This window comes from Tympanuchus pallidicinctus, unplaced genomic scaffold (assembly GCF_026119805.1).
Source record: "Tympanuchus pallidicinctus isolate F22 unplaced genomic scaffold, pur_lepc_1.0 scaffold1, whole genome shotgun sequence".
Classification (NCBI taxonomy): domain Eukaryota; kingdom Metazoa; phylum Chordata; class Aves; order Galliformes; family Phasianidae; genus Tympanuchus; species Tympanuchus pallidicinctus.
In genome coordinates this window covers 5,054,732-5,081,789 of record NW_026294618.1, presented here as the reverse complement: position 1 = coordinate 5,081,789, position 27,058 = coordinate 5,054,732, and the positions used below count along the sequence as shown (strand labels likewise).

The 27,058-nt window shown below is 46.8% G+C and overlaps 1 protein-coding gene across 8 annotated transcripts in view; it reads left to right on the top strand.

Moving 5' to 3' along the window:
• Positions 1–27,058, top strand: part of EXTL3 (exostosin like glycosyltransferase 3) — a 132,273-nt gene that overhangs the window by 20,905 nt on the left and 84,310 nt on the right. For 4 of the 8 annotated variants that reach the window (XM_052691282.1, XM_052691252.1, XM_052691241.1 and 1 more), the window contains exon 2: positions 20,100–20,162. The exons of 2 other annotated variants lie outside the window; for them this stretch is intronic. The gene's annotated coding sequence lies outside the window, so the exon portion shown is untranslated. Of the gene's footprint in view, positions 1–14,726; positions 14,802–20,099; positions 20,163–27,058 lie in introns of those variants that run through there. 2 more of the 8 variants (XM_052691291.1, XM_052691272.1) reach the window with 1 other exon arrangement.

Genomic DNA, 27,058 nt, shown 5'->3' with positions numbered 1-27,058 from the left:
CTTCTTGATGTCTCTTTGCAGAAGGGAAGTCTAAAATAGTTTTTTGATATTCTCTAGTTTTGCAAGTGGAGACTGTTAGCTCTCATGTTTGTTTGCATGCGAGGATGGCTTTTGGCAGTTGTCAAATCAGAGCAAAAGCAGCAAATGTGCAAAACAAGAAAACCACAGTTGTTGAAATGCTGTCGTTGAGGCTGTTTCTGAGTGGTACGCGGCAAAATTGGAAGGCTGTTTGTGTGCTGTTAAGGTGGGATGGGAACGATCATCTTCCCCTGGGTGTTTGTAGCATGTCACTGTTCAGCTGTGTTATTAGGGCTTGTTTGCTTGTGGGGAGCCAGAGGCCACCTCGAATCTGCTTTCTGTGACTATTCAGTCTGGAAATCCCACGGTATCATCGTCTTAATGTTTTTAGAGTTTACCTTTCTTTTTTTCTTCTGGCTCTGTGTATTTGTTCTCTCCCCTCACGATCTCTGGTGCCTGATTTTCCTCCCTGCTGTTTGACTCCTGTCACCTTCCCGTTTCCCCAGGGCATTCCTTCCCCTTCTCATGCCAATTCCAGCGGGCTGGGAGATGCAGCTAACCAGATGTGCCAGCGATTTGAAGCTGAGATCACTGTGGTCAGATGTCTGTTGGTTCCTAGTCCGGAGGCAGTTTTTCTGCTTTGGAAACCTCACAAAACACAGAACTGGAAAGGACCAACCGATCGCTAGATCACGACTCCTCACCAGCAGGGAGGTTTTCCCTGTGCTTGTTGTCTCGCTCGCCTACCTGTTATCTGTGCTAAATACCCCTTTTTGGGTCATGCACAGGCAGAAGCAGCTCCTAACACTGAGGTTTTAACCCAAGCTGGAATTTTTGCATTGCTGTAATGAATGAATCCTAACCCAAATGGAGATCCCTGTGACCTAACCACTCAACATGCAGAATACATGGGGGTCTGTGAAGAAGACAAGCGATACCCATGTGCGGATTCAAGCATGGGGCATTTCGGTATAGTTAGTTTGTATCTCTGCTGGAATGCAGCTGCTGGGGTAGCATTTCCATGGGATTTGAGGCAGGCAGCTGGGCCAGACAGCTGTCCATACAACTGCCATTGTGCTTGCTGGGCTATGGCTGCCCTGAGTGTGCTTGTAGCACTGTGGTTGCAATTTAGACATATCCTCAAAAGCAGAGCCCACAATTTTCTTCTTGGACAAGACTTTAAAGTGCTGTTTACTGGTGATTGTCGTGGTTGAGTTGGCTCCTGCAGCTGAGATGTCTGATTCTCAGATGCAAATAAGGTGGATATTGCCTGAAAAGAGGTGCAAAGCCAGTTTGAGGTTTCGGGGTTTGGTAAGAAGGATGGAAGCAGGAGCGTATATAGCTCTATGGCTCACTCCTAATTGATCCCTATCTGGCCTGGGGTGTAGGAAGCCCTGAGTGCTGGCCAACCAGTAATAGGTGTTATTACACAGCAATCGCAGGCCCAGTTCTGAAGCACAGATTGCAATCCTGTTTTTGTGAAATCATTGCTGTTAATTGATGTCTGCTACCAGCAGGAGCCATTTAGAGGACTGACTAATCTATTACAAATGTATTTGAAAGGGCATTTCGTAGTTTTTTCCTTGGCTTGCTGGACATTTCTTACAGGATTGTGACAATTTTAAAGCAGGTTTCAATACATGTTTTTTAATTCAGTGTCTGCTGACAGTTCGATCTACCTTGGCTTTTATGTAAGGAATGCACAGGTGTGCTGTGCTCCCTCTGCTGGCATCTGCCCCTGCACACTGGCAATGGCTGGCGGTGGGTCTCAGGGCTGTGTGGCATTCACAGTGACTACAGAGCGAGCAGTCCTTTATTGGTCACAGGGAGTGGAATACAGAAAACTGAGACTTGTCAATGAAGAAATGTAATCTTTTCTTGTTGTCCAGGGGAAGGGAAGCTGAAGGCTCCCGCTAATGACAGTGACCTAATAATGACTTAGGACAAGGGGGAATGGTTTTAAACTGAGACAGGGCAGGTTTAGGTTAGTTCTTAGGAGGAAGTTTTTCCCCCAGAGGGTGGTGAGGCACTGAACAGGTTGCCCAAGGAGGCTGTGGATGCCCCATCCCTGCAGGCATTCAAGGCCAGGCTGGATGTGGCTCTGGGCAGCCTGGGCTGCTGGTTGGTGACCTGCACACAGCAGGGGGTTGGAACTGGATGAGCATTGTGCTCCTTTTCAACCCAGACTGTTGAATGATTACAGGTAGTTTGATGTAAAGGAGTTTCTTGCACCCTTACCATCAGTTCCTTAGATGGTTGGGATCTCAGTGCATGGAGTTGGCTGTGTGTCTTTTTCTACCTGTCCCCTCCCCTCCATGAGTTTTGATGCATTTTGCTACAGATGCGAGCATACCGAGGGCAGTATGAGAGCATCCCATGAATGCAGGAAAGTTTCTTCTAATACAAAATGCTAAGAACATTTCTGTCTGTACAGGTAACGCTGTTGTGTTTTTTTTTCTGCATAGTTTCCAGCTGGTTAACCTTTTACCTGTCTTGTTTCATAAAATGCCTTCCCCATGATTCAGAATACTCAGAGGCGTCTGCTTACCTGACGTTCTTCTCGGGGATGCTGGCAGCACACGTAGCCTGAGGATTGTTCCCTTCCCGTTGTGTTTTGGTGAGAGCACTGCTGTGCTGAAGCACACATCCTGACAGCTGGCTCTGCAGGATGAGCTTTCTTACTGTTTTGTACTACTTTGTGTCACGTGAAGGCATTGTGGAGCTGTGTAGTCATCTCAAATCTGTGCCAGTATGTTGGTCATCTCTGTATTCGTTTGAAAGTGAGTTCTATTGGAATGCCAAAATGTCATCTAGCAGGAAACGAGTTGTTCCGTGTGTGTGTGGTTTCCCTTAGGGGACGCTTTATGACAGGTTGAGTACTTTCTAAGGGCAGTCAAAGAGAAGATGAATTCATTTGGCAACTTATTGTGGAAATTGGACCCTTTGCTTATATAAAGGCAGCACAATTAAAACCATCAACACCCTCCATTACATCGTGCCATCAACACGTCCTAACTGCTTTGCTTTTCCTTGTCTAATATGTACCACACCTTGGGTCCAGATTTGGGTGTGATGGAATAAAGCACGTCACTGAATGTGGGGAGGATTATCTTCTCCCTCCTCGATTCAATGCCTTTGCATCGTATGTAATGCCAGAGCACATGGGAATGGGATTTGTACTCATCTTTTAGTGCTTCTGTTATAGGCACGAGGAAGTAATTATAGTGCAGGTTTGCTCTGTGCAGGCACTTAGTGGGAAATGATGTGTTCTGGACTGTGTTGGTGCTGCTGCAGAGTGCTGCTGACATGCAGATGGCTACTGCAAAAGGTTGGCATAAAGGCATTGGAGCTCGTGACAGGAAGAGCTGCTGAACAAGTGGTGAGCTGGGAGTGAGAGCAGATCTGTGGAGCACGGGGTGAGCTGCTCTGTGGGTTTCTTCTGGAGGATCCATAAGGCTTTTGTGTCTGCAGGGATCTTGCAAGGGTCTGTAAATAAAATAGACCAAAAGCCTTTGGTGTAAGCAGATCAGTAATGTCACAGCCATGATGTGTAAGCAGCAGGTGGGCAGAAGGCAGGGCAGCACAATCCTGCCTTCCTGTTTGCAGTAAGTTGGACACATGCAGCATGGCTCCCATCATCTCCTAGAAATGCACTGTACATCTACTTCATGTCACTGGGCACATTAACATCTTCTTCAGATTATTAATGAAGATAGCGGGCCCATAGCAGATGGTTTAAAAAAGCAACAAACCAAGCAGGCATTGTTTAGGGAAGATATTTCTTTCCTTAGGCACCTCTTCTGGGAGGCCCTTGGTAAATGAATCTGCCGCCTACCTTGTGTGCCTTGATTTTAATGTGGGCATCGAGGAGGAGGCAGCTATCAGAACGTGGCCAGAGGTGGATGCACAGGGAAGCTGCCACTAATTGCTGTGGTGTCTGACAATTCACTGGTGTTAAGACTTCCCTTGCAGGTTCTCAGCTGTGCATTTGGAAACAAAAACTAAGGTGTGGAAAAAGGTGAGAGTTTGCCCTGGTCGTGGTCACGGTGTGCTGGGTGGTTCTTTTGCTGCCCTTCCTTAAAATGGAGCACAAGGAACCTTTTTGATTTAATGCTGCTGGGCTGCATTGAAGCACACTGCCGTGTGTTATTATTGATGTAAATCTCAGGCTTATTAACAGGAATTAAGACTCGATGCAAATAATAAAAGATGGAAAGAAATCTTGCCACTGCTTTCTCCCGTTTGCCTCCAGGGTTTGCTGACTTTGTTTTTACTTCATGGCAGTGAAGAATAGCACCAAGTCTCTTGCAAGTGTCTCAAGGGTGCAGTTAGTTGGGAGCAGCCATTGAGCTGGAGCTGGCAGGTATCTCAAGGCTTTTGCACTGAAGCTAGCTCTTTTTCCTTAGGAATCAGCTCTGCTTTTTTTCTTTTTTGCAAATGACTTTTAAAAATACAAGGACGACAGTCTTGATTAGAAAGGCCAAGCTATGCAATTATTTCTTCCCTGTGAAAGGAGGTGTCAGGGAAAAAGGTATTTTTCTCTCTGTCGTCTGTCTGCCTTGCTGAGCTCGCATTTCAGGCGACGTTACGAGGCAGCAATGCCCAGAGCATCTTTGGAGCAGTTCACACAGGTGCAGCCTGGGCTCTGCACCGACTTGCATCTCGGTATCGTTCCATTGACTTGGAGGAGTGGCACATAATCTGCAGACAGATCTCAAGTCTGTTTTAATATGCATCTCTGATACATAATACATGCGCAGCCGCAGCGATCCTTTGGTTACTGCTGGCAGCGGCTATATTGGGCAGAGAAAGTGGCAGCTGTTTGACAGACGTAATAGAGTAGGTTTATAAAAAGAACCAAAGTGAATTTCCTCTTCCTAAAACTGATGGAAACAGGAGCGGCACTGCAAGTATTTCTTGTGAGCTCCGTGCTGCTGTGCAGGGGTGTCTTATTTGGATGCGTTGCTGTCCCTGTGCCTGTTCTTAGCCTGGTTTATTAAGAGCTCGTGTGAGCGTATTGAGGAGGTGCAGTGCTAAGTCATGGTTCTGTGTTGGCTGTATGCTTGTGTGGTGCCTTCTGGGGAAAGAGGGGATTATACCAGACCCCTTGGTCACCTTCCCTTTGTTCCAAGCTTCATTAATTTTCAGGAAGTAAAGGTTCTCGTTCCCATGGTATCCCAGTGCTGGAGCTAGGGAGGTGCTGGGTAGGAGCTGGCCTGTTCCTCAGGAGGCAAAAAGCTTGAGGCAGCACAGAGGGAAGCTGGGTTTGCTTCTCCTTTGCTGCCAAATAGGAGAGTGGGGACGGCTGCCTGCTCCTGAGGAAGGGTACGTGTATGCTTTGCCTCTTCTGGCAGCAACAGCAGTAGCTGAGCACTGTAAAGCGTGGACAGGTGGAGAGCAGGTATTGAGGTCATATCTGGTGTTGGGGGCTTGCTCCCAGCCTCTTTTATCCTAATTGCAAATCCTGAGTCTGCTCAGGACCACGAAGGGTAATTTAGTGAATCTGTGGGACTTGCTATACATGAGCATGCTGAATGGACAAGAATGGCTCACTGTTGTGTGTGCCTGTGAAGGTCACTGGAATAGGATGCTCATTTTTCAGTTCCTGCGTGCTGCTAGGCGAAAGTTTTGTGCTGACGCATGCAGTCCCTGTTAATGGGGACTGGAGTTGCACTGAAAGAAGAAAATGCCCCATTCTGAAAGCTGCTTGGCAGGAAGACAGCTGGGAATGGTTGTGCTGTTGGTGCACATCTTTGAGATTTGAGCGCTTCCTTGTATTGCCTGACTTTTTATCCCAAAGCCTCCTTCCCGTGTCTTCTGCTCTCCTATTATGAGAAGTGAAATTAATAACCTCCGTTATTTCCCATACATGGCAAGGAATGTCTTCGTTCTGGCCCCAGTTTGACTGCGGATGAGATCTGTTTTGGGAACTGCACTTGGCAAAAGCAGAGGCAGAAGAGGAAGCAAACACTTGTGCAGCCTGCTCACTTTGCAGTGCAATTCTAATGGTTCCCTGGTATTTGCACAATGGCTGAACGTGGCTGTGTAATCCTCGATGTTGTTACTCCTTCCACGTAATAACTAAAGCTGTAAAGATATCTTGTTAAACTGAAAAAAGCGTAGGCATATGTTGCTTTTAGCATTGCGTTGTGGTAATTGTTTGCAGTGACCTTTTGCAATCTCAGAGTGAAAATTTGTTTGCTTGACATTCTCCCAAATCAGCTGCTGGCTATCTCCATATGGAACAGAGTGGAGTGGTTTTGTTGTTTGTTTCTCTTTTTAATTACATCCTGACAGCAAAGCCCATTCTTCTCTGTTTATTACAGTTCTGGCTGTTTCAAAGGGTAATTTACCTTTAACAGGACTTCCACAGAGTTTTCTTTTCTTTTTGTAGAGTATTTTATTCTTAGAGCCCCCATTGCTCATCTGTTATTCAAAACAAGCCTTTCACGTTTTTTAAATTGAAAACAAAATTTCTCACTGTACTTTTGAATATCTAAAGGCGTGCTGGTGAAAGAGCTGTATTCCAAACCTGTGCCAGTTTTAGAAGGAGAGTCCTTGTTTTACAGAGTTTAAGTTGTTGTAAATCTTGTTCCTTGCTTGGATGCCCTGCCTTGTGCTCAGTGGCCATCGTGGGTTGGTACACATGTCAAACGTATCAGAGGTCCTCAATCTGCACAAGCTGTGTATCTATGTGTAAAACTTTCTCTTCTTGGGGATGAGACCAATGGTTCCTACTTTAGCTGTTTGGAAATGCTTTGCCTGGCATTCTTCCACTTTCCAACATCTGACAGCTCTTGAGTTTGACGAGCTGCAACACCGGCTTGTGTGAAACCTCTAGGATCAACTGGGTGCTTCAGTTTTGCAGCGAGAGCCCATTGCATCATGGTTTTTGAAGCTGCGCCGACAGAGTCTGTGAGAGCCTGGCCCTTCAGCTTCACCGAAGAAAGCTCTGAGAAACAAGTGTTGAAAAGCAGGTGCTGCGAAATTCGGGTTCTGCCAAGCTTTGAGTAACGAGATTGCACCAACAGATGTGTGGGGAGTGAGGGAAAACAAGTCTACAAGTTGAAGAGAACAGGCACTGATGCCTCCAGCAGCTCAGTTTGCAGCTGATCCTTCTCTGCCTCTCAGTGAGGCCCATTAAGGCGGTGTGGCAGCTGGGACTGGAATCTGCAGCTATTTGGGTAGATGGCAGAAATGGAAGGAAGGATCAGGTGGGCTCTCACCGCTCGTCTCATCACATCTGTGTCTGGCAGAGCTGGGTGAGTTCAGCCCCCAGTCAGTGATCCCTGTAGGTCCCTTCCAACTTGGGATGTTCTTTGATTTTGTTCTGTGATTTCATTATTTTGCACAGCAGAACTTTGAAAAAATGGGCTTTTCATCCTTGAATCTGAATAGATAGGCCTGAAGGGCACTCTGCATTTCCTGCTAAATTCTAGATAAAATCTGCTGTTTGAACTTGCAGAGCAGTTTAGGTGTGTGCTTCCCTGCAAAGAGCTTGATCCACCCCTTCATTTTGTTGAGTCTGTTAGGAAGAAATGATGTTTTTTAAGCTGTGAATGGAGCAGTTCAGCTTGGAAAAAAAAATAAAAAAATCCTTGCAAATAGATGATGTAATGCCTTGTGTTTCAACAGCAGCTAATTTGCCACGGGATAAACTGGGTTAAATCATCAGGCTTTCCAATTCCCACATTCAGCAGAGCTTTGTTCTTTGTGCTTGCAAATGCAGGATAGGATGTGTGTGTCCACTGCTGTCAGTGAGATTTCCTTCAGCTTCTCCAGCTGCAGGCTGTCTAGAGGTGCAAGAAAAGTTCTGCTAATTAGTTGCTACATCCTTTTATATCTTTTTAAGTTTTGCACAGTGATGTAGACTAAAAGCACAATGCCACCTGAACTGCAGCAATACAAAAAGGGGTTTCTCTTGGTTTGGAATTTTTGTGGGTGCATTTTTTTGCTAAGTGAAGTCAAGTCCTTGCAGCACTGCTGGGTGGGGGGCTGTGTATGGACAGGCAGACAAATAGGAGTCGTAGAATCATAGAACAGCCTGGGTTGCAAAGGGCCACAATGCTCATCCAGTTCCAACCCCCTGCTATGTGCAAGGTCACCAACCAGCAGCCCAGGCTGCCCAGAGCCACATCCAGCCTGGCCTTGAATGCCTGCAGGGACAGATGTTAAACTCCATGGCCATTTGTAGGTGTATTAAGTATTTGCCTGGCCGTTGTGTGAGCAGTGTAGTGTTTCTGTTTGTGCAAAAGATACAGGAAACTTCAACCTCCTCTGCCTGTGCTTGGAATGGCCACTGATTTCCTAAGTTGAGAGCAATGGAGGCACTGTTGGAGAGGATCTGCAAGCACCTGGGTTGTTTTCCAAATGAAGCTGCTAACAAACAGCGCAGAAAACCAAACCTGTTACAGTTAACTTTTGTTCCTGTGTTTATATCTGTCCTCCCTGCTTTTTCCTTTCCCTGCTTTGTCAGGGGCCTGGGCCTGTTTCCTGTTTATTTACTTGGTGTTTGGACTCCTTTCCCAGACTGTTAAGTACAACGCAGGGAACGTTTGGTTCATGCACACGTAGCTTTGTTTGCAGTGTGCAGCCTTCTCTGCTGGTGGCAGCTCTGCCTTGGTAGTGCAGAGAGGGAGGTTTGGTCAAAACATTGTTTTTAATTCCTGTCTCCCTGTGATGCTCTGTTTGTTGGGATTTTGCACTGACCTGTTGCTTTTACTCTTCAGCTTTGGCACTGCTCCCAAGGGCTCGTGTAAGTAAGAACTTTGCCAGCTAGCAGGAAGAACCAGCACATGTAACAGGGTTAGGGAGATCTAGAAGCTTTTGTATTGGTCTTTAACCACAGAGGAAGGGGAAAATTTGCTCTTGGTTCTATTTTATCTACATTTTTATGTTGATCTTGTTCATATGAAAGCTGACACAATTTGGGGTAAATCTATTTCTTTGCTATGTTGTTATCCCATTTGGCATGCTGGGTGCTTTTAGCAGTCTTTATTCTGGCCTGTGCTGGCACAGAGCTCAGAGCTGCATTGATGCTGTGCTTGGTGTTGAAGTTGTGGGCTGGTACAGATGACAGACCTTTAGTTGGATTGCCTTAGCAACCCCTCTTCTCTGAAAGGTGGGACGTCCTCACTCGTACACAGCACAGCGTTGCCCCCAGGAAAGCTTAGTTGTTCCTCGCAAGGTTTGGAAGATTGAGCTCAGATCCTGCTTTTCCCTCACCTCCTTTTTGTGACAACAGGAGGCATCCAGCTGAAAGAATTCTGTGGTTACGAAGTGCAAGTTTTTGTCTTCCAAATCCCGAGCAGCGTGTCCTGTTGTGTCTCATCCTCTGCTAAATCTGCTCTTGTGGGCACGATTTTAAATAAATCCCAGTCCTTGCTAAATATCTGTCAAATATTGACTTAGTCTGTGGTGAGAGCTGACTAAGCTGAAGTTAATGGTGTAATTTGTGCTTGTTTTGCATGTGCGTATAGGCAGTTTCAATGTGGTTGAGCAGGAGTGGAAATGAGGATGTTGCCTTGAATCTATTTCAGGGAGAGGAAAGAGGAGCCTGAGGCCTGCAGTGGCAGTAATGGAAGTAGAGGAGTTGCTAGTAAAGGTGTTGTGTGAGCGTTATTAAAAAGCCCATCTTCCTAATGAATGAGGCCACGAGACAAAATTGAGGAGAGGCTGTTAATTGCGTGCTGTTACAGATGTCTTGAAGTGATCTGCACTCTGGTCGGTTGCCATACCCCTGGGATAATCTTTCTTAATCTGCTGAAAATGAGATCTAAAAAACAAGAGTCTGGCTGGGATTTCTGTGCAGATCAGCAGACACAGTGCAGGTATCTGCTGGTTTCATTTCTTCTGTGGAAGCTTTGCCTTCTGTGAAGATAAAAGAATCCAGAAGGGCACCAAGGCCTCTCCTGCCCTTAGGCTGAGGTTGCATGGGCAGCTCCACGTGTTTGAGATGCTGCAGCAACAAGATGAAGTGCATCCAAACAGCCAAGAAATGGAGATGCAAAGAGCTATCAAATGGCATGAGTCCTTGGAATGAGCTGCTGGCAGAACAGAAGCCAAATTGTTCAATTTCCCTCATGTTTCAGAGCTGTGGCCTTCAGTCTCCTGGAAGGTTGGTTTCTTGGAGTCATCTCCAAGGGATCTGTTGATGGCATAAGTGGGGTTTTGGGACTCAGCACAAAAAAGGTGCAGCTTTAAGACTCTGAATCTGTTGGAAGCTTGGCAGCCCATGATTTGGACAGGTATACTCGTTGCTGGGTAAAAACTGGCTTGAAGGCAGGGCACAGAGAGCAGTCATGAATGGAATGAAATCCAGCCTGTGGCCGGTCACAGCCCCAAGGTTCGGCTGAGGCCAATGGCATAAAGTTCAACAAGGCCAAACGCCAGGTCCTGCACTTTGGTCACAACAACCACAGGTAATGCTGCAGGCTGGGGGCATAGCAGCTGGAAAGCTGCAGGAGATACAAGGTGTGAGGGTGTTGGGTGATGCTGGGCTACCTATGCTCAGGTAGACAAGGAGGCCAGTGGCATCCTGACTTGTGTCAGAGGTAGTGCAGCCAGCAGGAGGAGGGAGGTGATCATCCCCTGTACTCAGCTGTGGTGGGGCCTCACCTCAAGTATTGTGTTCAGTGTTGAGCTCCTTGCTACAGGAAAGATAGTGAGGCATCTTTGGTGTTTAGAGAAGGGCAATAGAGCTGTGAAGGGTCTGGAGCACAAATGTGATGGGGAGAACCTGAGGGAACTGGGATGGTTCAGTGTGGAGAAGAGGAGGCTCAGGAATGGCCTCAAATTGCATCCGGGGGAGGTTCAGATTGGATATTAGGAACAGCTCCTAAAGAGCGGTCAGGCATTGGAACAGGCTGCTAGGGAGGTGGTAAGGTCCCTGATCCCTGGTGATGTTCAAGGAATGTGGAGATGTAGTACTTAGGGACATGGTTACGTGGGCAGTATTGGTGGTAGTGGGTTAATTAGATGATCATGCAGGCCTTTTCCAACCTTAACGTTTGTATGAAGTGATGAGCTGCTGCACGTTTGGTTATTTCTCCCTCTTCTCTTTGAACCCTGCAGCTTTTCAATGCAGTTTTGTTCCAGGTGGTAATGCCTCTGTTGTGGCTTCCAGCATTAGGGAAGCTTCGTGCCTACAATTGATCCTTTGTAGACCAGAGAGCAAACATAATGCAGCAAATGCGTTCTATGCTGAAATGTTTATCAAATTACTGTAAAGGTCCTGGATGGCTCAGTACAATGAAATCCTGAATCTTTCCAAAATGGCCAGTCATCACTCTATTTGAATGCTGTGACTTTTTAAAGGGAGTGAAATAGAGTCACAGAATCATTAAGGTTGGAAAAGATCTCCAACTCCATTCAGTCCAACCCCAGCCCACCCCACCATGCCCAGTGCCCACATCCCTCAGTGCCACATCCCCACGGTTCTGGAACACCTCCAGGGATGCTGACCCCATCTCCTCCCTGGGCAGCTGTGCCACTGCAGCACTGCTCTTTTGGAGAAGAAATTGTTCCTAATATCCGGCCCCTGGAACAACTTAAGGCTATTACTTCTCATCCTAAAATACGCTCTCCTGGGCACGTGCTCTTGAGATGTGGGCTTGGATCCTCTGTAGGCCAATGCAGAGCTGCTGTACTGCATCTGATAGTTCACAGCTGTTTTTAATTTTACTGTGTGTACTGTGGCAGGCATGAAGGACAAAGAAGGAAAAAAGTCTTCATTTAACCTTGGTTTGTTGGTGGTTTTTTTTTTTGTTTTTTTGTTTTTTTTTTTTTCTTGATTTAAGTGATTTGCAGAGTCATGTAACAAAATCTCTATGATCTTATTTCTATTAACATTAAGTAATCTTGCTATTAAGTAGACTTGCTATTAATGCTGAAGGGCATTTTTGCTCCTGCATGTATTGGAGTGTATTACTGCATAGCACAATTCAAAAAGATAGCAAAGGTGATACTTGTCGGCCATGAGACAGGCTGGGATCTGCCTTCTCTCAAACATGATGATGAAGTATCAGTTGGCAAATGGCTGCAGGACTGCCAGGAACCTTTCAGATGTTTTCAAAGGTGTGTGGCTGTTCCCTGCTGAAGGGGCCCTGCGTAGCGTGGGGCACTGAGCTGGGCCAGTTGTACGCAGTCCTGACGTCTGGCAAGTGCTATTCAGGCAGCTGCTACCCAGTTCTTTCTCATAATGGAACATAGAATATCTGAACTTGGAAAGCACCCATCAAGTCCAGCAATAATGCCGTGACTTAAGGAGGTTTAGGTTGGATGTTAGGAGGAAGATTTTCCCCCAGAGGGTGGTGAGGCACTGGCACAGGTTGCCCAAGGAGGCTGTGGATGCCCCATCCCTGCAGGCATTCAAGGCCAGGCTGGATGTGGCTCTGGGCAGCCTGGGCTGCTGGTTGGTGACCTGCACACAGCAGGGGGTTGGAACTGGATGAGCATTGTGCTCCTTTGCAACCCAGGCCGTTCTATGATTCTATGACTTGAAGCAACAGTTAAATGGCTGAGGAGCATTTTGGAGATAGGCATCGTGAATATGGATTAACTGAAGCTGTTTATTATCAAGACTGCATTTCAAGCCTTGCTGTCTGTGCTAACAATATTCAAGTCTTCCTGGCTTCTCATGAATGTGATGAAGTGATGAAGGCTTGCTGCCTGCTATCGGCCTGCGATCCTCACTTTAGTAGATGGGGACTCGTTCATCTGCCAGGCAGTGGCTGCTGGCACACACATTTGTCACCTGTGGCCACTCCTCTCGCTGTGTTGTGCTCTTTCCTCGCTGCACAAGGAGTTTTGCTAATTGGAGGCGAGCACTGAAGGGGCCACGTTCATTGTTCAGCATCATGAGTGAGCTCTCTGCCTCAGTGCCCATTTCAGGCAGCTGCATGAGGTTCAGCAGCTTTGTCTGCCACCATCAGACAGATCTCTAGATAATCTAGCAAATCTCTTTATTATGAGGGTGGGAAACAATGTGCTTTGATTTACAGATGTTGCTGCACAAAAAGTGCTTATGTGGAGTCTCTGAATGGCAGTATCTGGGTGTGTTTAGCATCCTTAATTTGAGTACATCCCTGTTCTGAACGCATCCTGCATTTCTGCGTGCTCTTCTGGACAGAGCACTCGTTGGCTTGCATCTGTAATGTGGATGGCCCTTTACAGATGATGAATAATTTTTTAGCAGTGTTTCAAGCCAACTTGAGGGGTTTCTCTGGGTCAAGAGTCCTTGAATTTAATGGTAAGAAATACGAAACAAGCACTTCATCCCTTCCCTCTTCAACCCTGCCTGTAAAATTAAGACACACAGTTCTGCTCTCTCATCCTTTCTGTTTGTTTTTGTTTTTTGTTTTTGTTTATTAAGTCCTGTAAACACCTTTGCTTTCTCTCCCTCACAAAGCTGCAGAAAAACTTGAAACCATTTTCAAGTGCCGGCTCCTGTATATGCAGGCACGTCTCTATGCTGGCTGTGTGGTCAGCTTGATCGGTAAATGATTGGGTTGAAACCAACTTGCCTGACAGAAAAGCTTAAATGTAACCGTGGTATGCTGTGCAGGCACACCACACTTGTACTGGGACCAGGGAGAGGAGAGAAATGATGGTGGAGTAGGAATACTCCTGTAGGCTCGGCTTGGTTTGAAGAGCTAATGAACTTAGGGTATCAGTTTCTTTACTGTTTAAGATGAGGACAGCATTTGAATGGAGGCATTTACGTCTTTTGTACAGATGTAGCTGTCTGTAGCTAAGCTGTTTCTTTTCTTTCCCTGAGGTCTGCTTTATAGTCAGTGGAGAAAAGCAGCCGTTTGTGCGGGACAATTCATCTTGTCCTAAGTAGACATCTTGAACCAATCAAGTTTTATGTGGCCTAGAAGTGCCTGCTTCTTTTGCCAGCTACAGAGAGCCAGATCAAGCTCGTTCACATGCAGCAGTAATTGTTCATGGCCAACCACATCTCACTGAATGAGAAGTGGCATGCACAAGGCCAGAATGGGAAGCTGGAGAGGCTGTGTGAGCTGCTCTGAGCTGCAGCTTCCTCCCTTTTGGAATAACAACGAGGTGATGTGATCGCGGGATCCAGTTGTGCTGTATGGTGGCAGGTGGGGCTTTGTGATCCGTTTCTTCCCATTACAAGGAGAGTCATGGTACAGTGATACAGGTTGCTGTGAAGGAGTTGAAGGGTTTTTTCCCCCACTCTCCTGATCCTGGAAAGATGGACCAGTTTGGAATGATCCAGCTGGATGGGGAGATGTCTTTGTTGCAAGTTTGGAAAGAGACTTGTACTGTCACAAGGAGGAAGGGGACAACATGAAGGGCTTTTCCCAGTGATTTTTGTATTTCTGGTCAGATGTTACTGGAGGAAATCGCACTGCAAATGTTTTAACTCTCTAACTTGAGCTGAGACCATACAAAGCAAACCCTCGGAGCCTGCAAGGGGGGTTTTGTGTAGGAATCAAGCTTATTGTCAGCTGTGGTGTTCAGACCCTTGGGAAATCGTGACCATTGTCTGGGCTATTATTGCTTAATAAAAGCTTTGCATTTCCTCATTCAGACTCTCAGAAATCTGGTTCTCTGCTTTCAAAAATAACTCTACAAGAGCTGCAATTGGGAGTGTTCAGAGGAAATTCTTCAGCCATTTAAAACAAAGTGAAGGGAGGGGAAAGAAGCCTTCCTTGAAGTGCTTTTACTTGTCAGCAGAGAGTGATTGTGTCTGAGTCGTGCTTCTGCTCCCTGGAGGAAACGCATCTGGGCGAGAGCTTGCTTCTGTCCTGCCAGAGGTTTGTTTGCTGCAGCCTTGGATTTGGAGGATTTGCTGGGGAGACCTGATGTTGGGACAGGTGCAGCGAAAGCCTCCTCTTGGCACGCCGCTGGTGCTGGCTGTCTCCAGGCGGGTGATGGGACAGCTGCAACTGGTGCCTTTGGCTTTGAGGCTGCTCAGGAGGAAAAACCTGTGCCCATGGGCACCAAAGGACGTGCAGCACTTAGGGCACCCACTCGTGCCGACTCGGTGCTGGCCTCTGGGTGCAGCCCAGGGCAGGCACTGGTGGGTCCCTAGCAGGGGACAGACACAGAGCCAGCACCTTTCACAGCTGGCCTCCTCACTGCTGGATGCTGGGCTGGGAGTTTTGCTGAGCAGGGGAGGAGGCAGGGAATGATGCTGCATGCAGGAGAGATTGTGCTGGGGGCTCTGCGGGATGCAGCAGCCCTGAAGTCCGTTCTCTGTAGTTTCTTCCTGACTCCTGCTGTAAGGCTATGGCCTGGCACAGAAACCCTTGAACTATTTTGAAAATGCATTTTTTTGAGACTTGTTTCTTTCCTCGTGTGTGTGTTCTTTGGGTTTATTTTCCTTCCCCTTGTGTGGGAATAATTACATTGCTTGTTTCTTATGCTCTGGCTTTGAAGAGGAGGAAGAACGTATTTGGGTTTGGTTTATTTTTTTCCTCCCGCATCAAGCGGTGCGGTTTCTGCTGTTAAAACGTTCTGGACAGCAGTTGCTGCCCACGTAGAGCACAGAAATGTGTGTTTAGTGGTTGTGAGGCATGCTGGCTCTGGGCGTGCCGCCTTGCTTTGTTCAGTGCCAGTGTAGAGCCATAACTTCTCATCCCCATTAAGCTGGGGAGATATCATTTACATTATTAGCAAGTTGTGCACTGTGCAGGCCAGAATATATATACTTGGACATATACATGTATGGGATATGTACATAGGAAATGTGTTTTGAACTAGGAATTGGACGTGGTGATCCCTATGGGCCCCTTCCAACTCGGGATGTTTTATGAATTAAGCCTTTCTTTGGAGCTGCAGGTGGCTTGCAGGATGGAGGCCACAGCAGGAGGTGCATGGGATCACGCAGTGCCATAGGAGGCGGTGGTGGGAAGGCTGTCAGCAGGGGCATGGGCTCAGTTTTACCACCGAGATAGTAAATTTTCCACTGACTTGCCTTTTCATTGCATTGAGCAGCTTACAAGCTGTAATGAGGTAAGAAAACACAAAGAGGAACACTGGAGCAACTGTGGGCTGTGGCACGAACAGGCATTTGCTGTGTGAGAACGTGGGGAAAAGGCACGGTCCTGCAGCAGCAGAGTCTTTTCACCTTTGTGCAGATTGATGGTGATTTTCTGAGTCCCCGTGTGCACCATTAGCATTCCACACTTGTGTTTGGAGTGTCTGCTGTGGTTTGGTTTGTAGCCATGTGACTTATCCAGGCCCATACCTGAAGAATATAGGTGCTCCCCCTTCTCTCTATTTATTTTTTTAATTTTTGTTGTTTTTTTAACCACTGGCATCTAAATATATCTAATAAAAATGCAGCCCAGGGCTCTTTAATGAGGCAGTAAGTCATTCCTGCTCCTTCTCCTTTTCAGAAGAAACCACCTCACACGCTGCTTTCTCTTTGTGCGAACTTCTGCTTTGCATTTCCACCCATTCATGGTAGTGTGAAGCCTCGCACAAAAGGCAGTAAGAAAAGGCTCTGCTGCTCCGACCCTTTTGGTGAGCGTAAACCCGAACTCTTGCAAAGGGAAGCAGCGAGTCCATGGGTTGCGGTGAGATTCTCTGCTTTTTGAACCTTGAATTTCTGGGAGGAAATGGCTCTGCTCCAGGAACAGCTCTGGTTTTCGAGCGCGCTGCTGCTGCAGCAAATGGGCCGCGGTTGCGGTTTGACAGCTGAAGTCGGGAGACGCCTGTGAAATCAGATTATGGTGGTGGCTGTGCGTGAAATCTCGGGTGGCTGAGCAGCACCGTCCCCGATGCACCACGTTCCTGGAGCAGCATTCCCTGAGTCGCCGTGCCTGAACGCTTGTTTGCTTCGCAGTGCTGCTGCTTTCAGCAGGACATCTGTTGCAGGGTTGGGCTGTGATCTGCAGCACTGAGGTGTGTGAATGGGGGAAGAGATGCACTTGTTTTGGAAGGGCTTGTTCCCTTTTTTTTTTTTCCTCCTATTTTTTCCTCTTCTCCCACAGCTCATAGGCGTGCGACCGCCTCCCGAGGTTCAACAGAGCCAAGTGCAGAGTCTGCACCTGAAGTCACAGCAGCCCCCGCTGTCAATACAAGCTGGGGATGTAAGAGTAGAGCACAGCCCTGTCGAAAAGAACCTGGGGGTAATGATGGATGGCAGCTGAACGTGAGCCAGCACTGTGGCCTCGCTGTCCAGAATGCCAGCTGTATCCTGGGCTGCATCCAAAGCAGTGTGGCCAGCAGGACAAAGGGGGGGATCCTGCCTTTGTTTACTGTTCTGGTGAGGCCTCACCTGGAGCACTGCATCCAGATGTGGAGTCCTCAGTACAGGAGAGACACAGACCTGTTGGAATGCATCCAGAGAAGGGCCACAAAAATGATCCATGGAACGGGACACCTCTCATAGGAAGAGAGGCTGAGATTGCTGGGGCTGCGCAGCCTGGAGAAGGCAGCAGAGAGATCTGAGAGTGGCCTTTCATAACTAAAAGGGCGCTGTAAGAAAACAAGGGACAGATTTTTTATCAGGATCTGTTGTGATAGGGCAAGGGGAAATGGTTTCAAACTAAAAGAGAGGAAATTTAGGTTGGACTTATGGAAGAAGATCTTGCCAATAAGGGCAGTGAGGCACTGGCACAGGTTGCCTAGAGAGGTGGTGGGTGTCTTGTCCCCTTCAGACAGCCGAGGTCAGGCTGGACAGACTCTGAGCTGTTCCTTCTCATGGCAGGGAGTGGGAGCAGGTGGCTTTTATGTGTTCTTTCTAACTCAATTCTGTGCTGATTCCAGGTGGGCTCTCATGTGGTAACAAGCTGTAAGTTGGGGCTCCTTTTGCCAAAGATGGGCTGTGTAGCTGTGCTGCTTTACCATGGCTTTGGAGGAAGAGGAGGAAGGAGCCTTTGCAGCTCCGTGCTGTGAGGGAGGACTGAAAGTCTGTGTCTTATTTTAGTGCAGAAAACAATGGGTCTGTGAGTAATTGTTTAACCACAAGCTATGTCAAAGCAGCTGTGGAAAAAGAAGAGGAGTTGACTGAGACTTCAGAGATGCCAGTCCTTATGAGAAGCTTCTGGGGGAAGGCAGGCAGGGCTGTGGTTTTGAATTTAATACCTCTTTTGACGGCCAGTCAAACCCCAGCAGTCAGATGCAGCTGGGCTGTGCGCAGGCTGAGGTGCTTTATTTACAGACTGGGCATTCATTCGTTCGTGGACATTAAGGCCCAAGGATAAATCATTAACTGCTATACTGAAGCAGCAGCCAGGTGCTGAGCTGCATCCTCTCGCTGCTCCCCAGCGCTGTGCGTCTGCTCGCTGCTAATCCACAAAATCCAGCTGTTTGCAGAACAGGTCTCTCAGTTATTGACGTTAATTAGCCAAGTTCTGCTCTATGAATATTCCTGTGTTCTGCTCTTCCAAACCATACAAAGCGCTGAACCCGTGTGACGAGCACCTCTGCAGCCATCGCTAATTGGCTGCGTGCTCCTGAGGACGCGTCCACCCCTGGGGAGTGGGAGCTTTGGTGTTCTGCTGCCGGGGAGCCAGTCCCCTGTGGGCTCTCTCACAGACCTGTGCAGTAGTTATGTTGTTACATTTCTGGCCTTTGTTGTAACCGTTAGTTTCTCTTCTGTGCGTTCCGCTTAATAAACAGCGTGGTTTTTAATGTTATTTATTACCAAATTTGTCATTAGTGCGTTACTGTAATCGGTGCCGACGAAGCGCTGCGTTTGACATGTCCTCCAGGTGGGGGTTGTGATTTAAGTGCTCTTCTGAAAAGCTTTTATGCCATGAGAGAGGCGCTTCTCGTGCTGCCAGCAGCTCTAAATCTCTGCCTCCAAAAACCCATCCTGCAGCACCACCTCTTCTTCCAGCTCTGCACCACGGAGAGTCGCATCCCCTGCAAATGGTGCTCTTTGCTCTATAGGTAAACAGGAGGGCTGCAAAGAGGAATCAAGTTGGGCTTGAATTTTTGTGTACGTTGGGGTTGAAGAAGCAGTGTGAGCCCAGCAGGTGTTCTGTGTTTACGACAAGGAGGGATGCTCTCTCAAAATCAGTACGCCTTGTCCTTAATTTTAAGTTTTTGGTCTCATCCAGAGAACTCCTGGTTTTGCCATTTGATTATAATTTGCATTTAGATTGGCTGCCTGAAGCGGTGTCGCTCACGAGGGGAGATGGGGCTGAGTCCTGTGCAGATCTGACTGAGAGTAATGGCATTTACATAAAAGCCATTAGCTCTGTTATTGATAAACATGAACAACATCCGTTTCGAGTAATTTTCTGATGAGGAGTCTTTAATGTAAGCACACAATAGTGCGCCAGCAGCGACTCTCCTGCCCCTCATCCCTCCTCGCTGACCCCTTGTTGTTTTAAGGGCAAGTTTGAATGGAGATGTTATTGGCAGGGAGATGAGGAGGTTCCTATTCCATTTCTGTGGAGTGGCCAGTTATCTCCGTGCATGGTAGGGAATTATTTAATGCCCATCTTAAGGGAGGTCTCTGTTAATTGAATGTGGATTTAATGTCTCTCTGAAGCGCAGTTGGTCTGTGTGTGATGTACATTAATGTGTATAGCTACTGATGTGTTTTACTTTTCTTTGCATCATAACACCACTCCGTGGGTAATCTTCTGCTTGATCACAATGGGGTTAAGCAGAAGTTGAGTGGCCCCTTCTTACAGGGGTACAATTTTGTTGAACCAGTGTGTCTGTTAAAGGCACTCCTCAGTGAGTGCTGGATTGCAGCCCTTGTATTCCTTCTGGGCTGCATCTTGCTAAGGGAGTTCTCATTTCCCCGTGTAATAGGCAGAGCACACGTGTCATGGTGCTTTTGGTGGTCAGTGTGCGTCACAAACAGACACAGTTCTCTGTAGCAGCCATTTTTTGTAGCTATTGGTGCCATTCTCTTACATAAATATCTTGCTTTACACTTGGATCAGGTTGGCCCTTCTTGAGAGCCTCTGGAGGCAAGCAGTCCATAGCTGATTTCAGGCACTGCAGCAGTGCTCTGAGCTTTGCCAGCATTCTTAGTTCTCGACCTCAGTGTTGTGAAGGATCTGCCCAGCTTTCCTCAGCTGGCCTACTTCTTGGCTCTGTCACTTTGCCTATACTGACAGCCTTTTTTTCTGCTCCGACAGGATCCAGGTGAATGAGTGGACAGCTGGCTACAGAGGAGAGACATTGTTTGATCACCTTTTCCAGTAAGTACACTTACGTTTCTAGGATGGGACTTTCTGTAATGCCTTTCTGAAATGACTTTCTGTTGTCACACTGTGTAGTGTCTTCAGGTTGACTTCACTGGAGAGGAGCATTAACTCTGCTTACTTGGACAACGCTGCCATAGAAATGCAAACTCCCTTGGCTTAACTTTTGTTTTGAGAGAAATGGAAGCTGATGGCTCCAGTTCCTTTTATCCAAAATGCTACGTTCTGCCTGTACCCCACTTCCAGTGGTGTGCACTTTCCAGCAGAACAAAGAACCAATACAGCTGTGCCTTGTACCTGTTGGAGGCTGTGGGAAATCTATGCTGAAGGCATTGCCACATAATTCAGTCATGTGTCATGTGTGGTTTCCTGTGCTGCAGAGCAGAAAAGGCCCTGGGGTCAGGAGAGCAAGAGTTCACCTGCTCTATTGCAGCCTTGCTGAACTCGACGAGCAACCTGCTCAAATGCAGGGGTTACTCTTAGAGGCAAGCTGTAAAGTCAGTTAAATGAGGCGTGACTTGACTTATGGGATGGAAAGGCTATGAAGACAGAACTGGAAAGCACTGCCTAGTACGTGGCAAGGATGGCTTTTTTTTTTTCCTGAAAGGAGAAAATTCTTATTTCATGGGGACTTTTTACACATTAAAATATCTTGCACGCATACTAATGGGCTGAAATAACAAGCCTATGCTTTATGAGGTGTCTACAAGTATTATTAAACTTGTTACTGTGAGGGACCTCAGTTAATGCATACTGGTTAACTGGAACATGTTGGCCCATCTGGTGCACAGCCAGGCTGAAATAGTTAACTGCCTACTGTAGGCATCTGCAAGCTGACTCTCAGCTTTTGGATGTAAAATGCAGGCACAGACACAGCAGGTGAGCGTGGGAGCTGCGATGGCTGAGACCACTGCACAATTAATTTCATTGTAATGACCCTAGCAGGTCGCTCTCCTAAGGATGGGGTGGTGAATTTTAGAACTGAAGGTGTTCATAAACAAAGGACAAGGGGAAATGGTGTGCCTGGAAACTGGAATGTGTTAGCAGGTTGGTTTAAAAACATCCTGGGAGCAGGGCAGATAATGCTTGTGCTTCTATGCAAGAAGGGGAAAAAGAAGCTTTCTGATGTGTGGCTTCTTATTTTCTCACCTCTGGCAAGTGTCGTGAGACATGCCTGATGTCCTTGGTTCAGCTGACCTTTTCCTACCTTATGCACCATTCATTTAGCTGTTTGCTTCTGAATTCAGGACAGTCTTTCTACCTTTGGCACCTTTTGTAGTGTGCCATACGCAGTGGGGACTCCCTTCTCAGCTGGTATGATGGCTGCTGCAACAAACAGCATGAGGAATGCTAAAACTGAAAGGAGCAGAGAGGTTGTGGGAAGAACAAATGATGCTGCTATTGGTCAGTGCTGCCCCACGGTCATAATCGACAGGTCTAATCCCAAGTGTGCTTAGAGTCAGATCCGCTGACTTCAGGAGCTAAAATAAGTCAATATAATTGAATTCTCTTTCTCCTTGTGTATCTTAAGGAGAGTACTGTAAGTTGTAGTCTGACAGCTGTGCAATCTGCAGAAGGCCACAGGGCTGCGTCTGCTTCCCCAAGGGCATAATTTGGCCTGCAGAACTCTTATTACAGCCAGTGCTGTGTATGGCAGGCTCAGCACTGACCTTCAGAACCAGGTACGCTTCTGTGAGCCTGATGAAGAACAGAAGTGGGAGACAAGGATTTGAGGCCTGGAGTCCCTTTGTAGGGCAGAAGATTGTGATTCAAGCAAGAAATCTGCGTATATGAATTCAGATCAGTAGGAAATGGCAGAGGAATAGAACAAATGAGATGTTGGAGACAGGCTCTGTCTTTGACTGCCATGGATAGGAATGGGAAAAGAAACTGTTTCAAAGAAGTCCTTGACAAGTCATTGTTTCTGAAGACTGTGCGCTAAATGTGTATGTAACTGGGCTGGGGTTGCAATGTTAGGAAGCTTCTCTTCAAGCATCACGTGAGGCTTCGTGACTTGGCAGGAAAGGTACATGTTGGGGGAGGCTGTATTGCAGGGCCCTTGCTGTCAATGGAGGTGGTTGATGCTTCCTGGGCTCACTGTGGGTGTGCTTGCCCTCTGTCTGCTCACAACAGCAGTTAAGAACTCGAAATGAGGGCGGTTTGGTATTGCACTCTAGTATTCCAGGCTGAAAGATCCAAAGCTGATTCAGCTGTCCTCATTACAGCTGTTCAGTGACTTCAACCATCTTCGCTGCTCTTCTGCACTCTTTCCTTCTGATCAGAACTTCTGGTTGTGGTGCACAACTGGGTTTTCCTCTCTTGAATGTTCTTGGAACCTTACTTAGAAGCTTGAAAGAGCCCTTTGGTTTGGGGGCCAGGCTTTTTGTTTCAGTGCTGTGTTTATCACCCTGGAAAAGAGGCCAGGAATTTTGTGTGCTCCACATAATAATAAGCCATAGATATCTTTTTTTCTAAAAGGCAGAAATTTGTGCCTAATCTAAAGACTATCAGAAAAGCTATGAATAAACGTGATGCATTCCAGTGCACTGAGTCACTGGGACAATGTAGTATTTAACAAAGAGCCCGGGCAGATATTGTGTGCCTTTGTGTTGAAGCTGTCAGCCAGGATATGTGACATATCTTTGTATCCTGCAGCAATTTCAGGAAACTAAATGGCTGTTAGCGTGCACTGCCTCTTCTAAACGGGGACACACAGTGCTTCAGATGTTAAAGCTTCTCCCACCCTGCATTGGTTAAGAGGGGAAATTGTATCAAAGAACAGTTGTTATCTGGATAAACATAGAACTGTGTCACCAAACAGGTACTGATTCTGCCAGGAAGAGACATGCTCCTCCATCCCCAGTGCTTTGCATAAGTGCTGTTTATTTTATTAGCGCTGAGCTTCCCAAAAGTAGAACTGAAATACAACACAATTGAAATCTTAGCGTTGTGGTCCCAGGTCTGCACTGATGGTCTGCAGACTGACGTGCCAGGGGCTGAGCCAGCTCTGTGGTTTTGTATTTCAGCCCTGACTCACATGCGTGGCTTTTGTGCTACTCTAAGGTGAATCACAGCTTGGGCGAGTGTGGTTAAGGTCCTGCCCTGCGGTCAGACTGAGAAGCCAGGTTCTCAAGTCACAGTTTTCTTCCTCAGCACTGAGTTCACAGCTGTGTGACCTATCTAGAGAAGTGTGCGAATCTCCATGTCCCAGGGCATCCAAAAAGTGGATTTCCCTTGGACAGGGGATGTGCTTGGCACGAGGAGCAGGAGAGATACATGCAGAAACCATGGGATGATCAGGACTCTTCTTGTATAAAATAGTTCTTTCTCATTATTCTTTTAACACATGCACACGTGAAGTTGCATGCGGCAAGCTGAGCAGCCTTCAGGCAGCCCCCAGCGACAATTTCAGGAATGGTTCAGTAAAATAGTAAATTGAGAGTAATTTTTAATGTGGTTAGGATCCAAACAGCCAAATAACTGTTTCTCTTGTAGGATTCGATGTTATTTTTGGCTAGGCTGTCCTTACAGGGTGCAGATGTGCCAGATGTTGATCTCTACAAGAGATCAGCTCTTCCTGGACAGCACTGGAACACGCTCTGTGTATTTGTCCTTGTATAGTACACTGACTGAATAATATGGCCAGCATGGAAAGGGCTTGTAAAATGCTGACTGAAGTGTTGCACTTCTGCTTTGCACAGGAAAACAGCCTGTGGTGGAGACACTGCATATAGTTTTAGTCCTCATTTTGCTTGGAGCAAGGGATGGTTTGGTGCCCTTGCTGGGATCCCTGCTCTGAATGGGGAGCTCCAAGAAGCCAACTTACACCATCACCCGATTACTTCTTCGTTTAATACAGCCATTGAACTTCGGACTTGAGGCTGCATGGGACAATGCTGTAATGGTGGAGTGGTAACAGGGAGCCTTTGTGACACAGTGACAAAGCCAGCTGTATGTGCTGAAGTGCTCCTGCTTGCTAAGCCTGTAATATCAGTCCCAGTCCTGTTCTCCTCCCTTCCCCTCCAGGAATTGGTTTGTACTTAGGTAGAATAAGTCACTGTTTGTGTGTTTATTTCTTTTCTGCTTACATTTCTCATTGAATCCCACAGTGGGTAGGAGGGGGAGAGCTCAAGTGAGGCTAAAATCATGTCGTACACAGATTTGCAGTTCCCCATCCTTCCTATCCTCTTGGTGTTAGGTTTTTTTCCCCAGTATTAAATCACAAAGTTCAGCTGTTCCCCAGCTGATCTTCTCCAAGCTCTTACCTGGGTTCATTGCTGAGTTGCTCAGGACAGTGTCTGAGCAGGTTTGCCAGCCATATTTGCCATGCTGTCTCTGCTACAGGGACAAGCTGTAGAACACTTTCTTCCTGCTCCTCTTATGCCTCCATCCTAAAAAGGAGAAATATACAGAATATACAGAGATATCATTCAGGACTTGTGTCGTAGAGAAGAGCTGGAGTGCATGAGCATGGATAACTGTGGGATGACATGAGGCTTTCCCTGCAAACTGAAGAATACCAGCCTGCATCCTGACCAGGTGAATCAGTCCAGATTACCTCCAGATGTTGCCAGAAGGATGTTGAATATGGATAATAGATCTTAAATGCTGGACCCAGCAGAGGTCCTCCTGGTGGTCAGATGGTTGCTTTGATTTGCTCTGTTGCCTTCCATCAAGCACCCCAGGTACTGTAGCACTGAGGTATGGCTCTTTGGCTTTCCTCAGTGCCTCCTGATTACAGTATTACTCATGTATCCAAGGCTGATTGGAAGTAGTTCATGTATGTCTGGACTTTGGCACCTGGGACTGGTGTGGTGTTGCAGGCTGTTAGCAAGAATACTTGAAAGTACAAAACATGAGAACAGATGATAATTTGCCTGATAGGAAGATGTTCTGGTGGTTATTTAATAACAAAGCTATTTCAAAGTGGTTAAAAAAGTATTAAAGGGGCTCTCCAGGAGTTTCACATTACTATAGTAACGATTGTGAGGGAACAAGTTAAATAATGTTTGCCAGAAGCACTAATTTGCTTCTGTGAGTAAAATCTATAGACAGCTGGAGGTAAACACTTTCTGAATAGCCTCAGACTTGATAAAAGATTGAGTAGTGAAGTTTCAGTTTGGATAAAAGTACATCATCTCATGCTGTCAGCTGGAGCCATTGCTACGCTGCTGGTTTGGAGAGGGGTGCCTAGGATTGATAAGGGAAGCACGAGTGAAATCCTCCTCCTTTTGTGTGATCGAGGATGTTTCCAGTGCAATTTGATCACAGAAGGCCTCAATATGAAAAGGATTTACTTTGTGGAATTGTTCTGTCATTACTCAGTGGGATAATTGACTTCTGATTAGGAAGAAAATAAAGCTGAACGTGTGTGTTTGAGGTTATAAAGTCTTCTTCAAAAGGCAGAGCTCTTACACAGCGACAGCTCTGACAAGAACAGGATGCTTGTGACTCCTTTATGCTGGCATTGATGTAACATCTGTTGTTGTTTAAACAACTTGTTCCTTCCTTCTTTGTGCTCCTTCCTCCTCCTGCTGTAAATCAAAGGAAGAAGAGTGGGAATCAGTGTTGTTATCTTATAAAAAGAAAAGGTAATTAAATTTTTTCACCTCTGGAAATGGTTTTGTCATGTGAATCATAGAATCCTAGAATGGCCTGAGTTGAAAAGGAGCACAGTGCTCATCCAGTTCCAAGCCCCTGCTGTGTGCAGGTCACCAACCAGCAGCCCAGGCTGCCCAGAGCCACATCCAGCCTGGCCTTGAATGCCTGCAGGGATGGGGCATCCACAGCCTCCTTGGGCAACCTGTGCCAGTGCCTCACCACCCTCTGGGGGAAAAACTTCCTCTTAAGATCTAACCTAATCCTCCCTTAAGTCATGGCACTATCACTGGACTTGATTATCCTTATGGATGCTTTCCAACTTCAGATATTCTTTGTTCCATTTTGAGAAAGAACTGGGCAGCAACTTGCTGAATAACACGAACCAGACTCTGCTAAGGAGTCTGTGCCCTTCTTTCTTGTTGCCTTCCTTTAGATTACTGGACTGAAGTTTCATTTCTGCTTCTATGTGCAAGCTTCAGCTTGGATCTCTTTTAGACAGTGCTGCAGGAAAAATTACCTGGAAACACGAGTCTTTAATAATCATCACTGAAGAGTCAGGTTATGACCCTGCCTGTTAGTATTTCCATTTCTGACAAGAGTCAGGGTGTGGGTGGCTGACCTGGAATGGGTTCAGCAGCATTGCGCAGTGCCTCAAGCCCTCTTGTGCAAATGTCCAGCTTGGCTGCTGCTCCGAATGATGCAGATCTTACAGGTGTACTTCAAGTCTTAAAAGAACACTTTCAGAATAGAGTTTTCAGTTGGAAGAAGTAGAAGATGAATGCACTGCTACATTGAAACTGCCCATAAGGAGGGGAAAACACACTTCTTCCCATTCGTCCTGAATCCTCTGTTTCATCTTGTGCTGATCCAGCTGCTCTCTTTCCCTGCAGACAGATTTAGTGTCCTTTTAATTCTGCCTAAAGCCCTCACTGTGAGGCATGGCAGAGCTGATGCCTTTGAGAGGGAAAGGAAGCCTGTCTTAGGTCTCTGGGGAACTAATTTATACCCTTACTCTTGGTTTGCTATTCAAGTGCGTCTCTGTTGCTGTATGCTTCTACCTTTGAGATGCAGAGTGAGGTGGTTCATCAGGTCTGCTGCTGGCTGTGGGACTGTAAACACAGTTCTTGATCTTTTACGTGATGGAGCAGGAGGGATTTTGTATCAGCAGCAGTATAGCCTGCAGGAATGGTGGTAGTTCATCTGTACTATGCACTCACGTTGAGTGCTGTGCTCTGTTTAGGCCCCTTGCTGCAAGAAAGACATTGAGGTCCTGGAGTGTGTCCAGAGAAGGG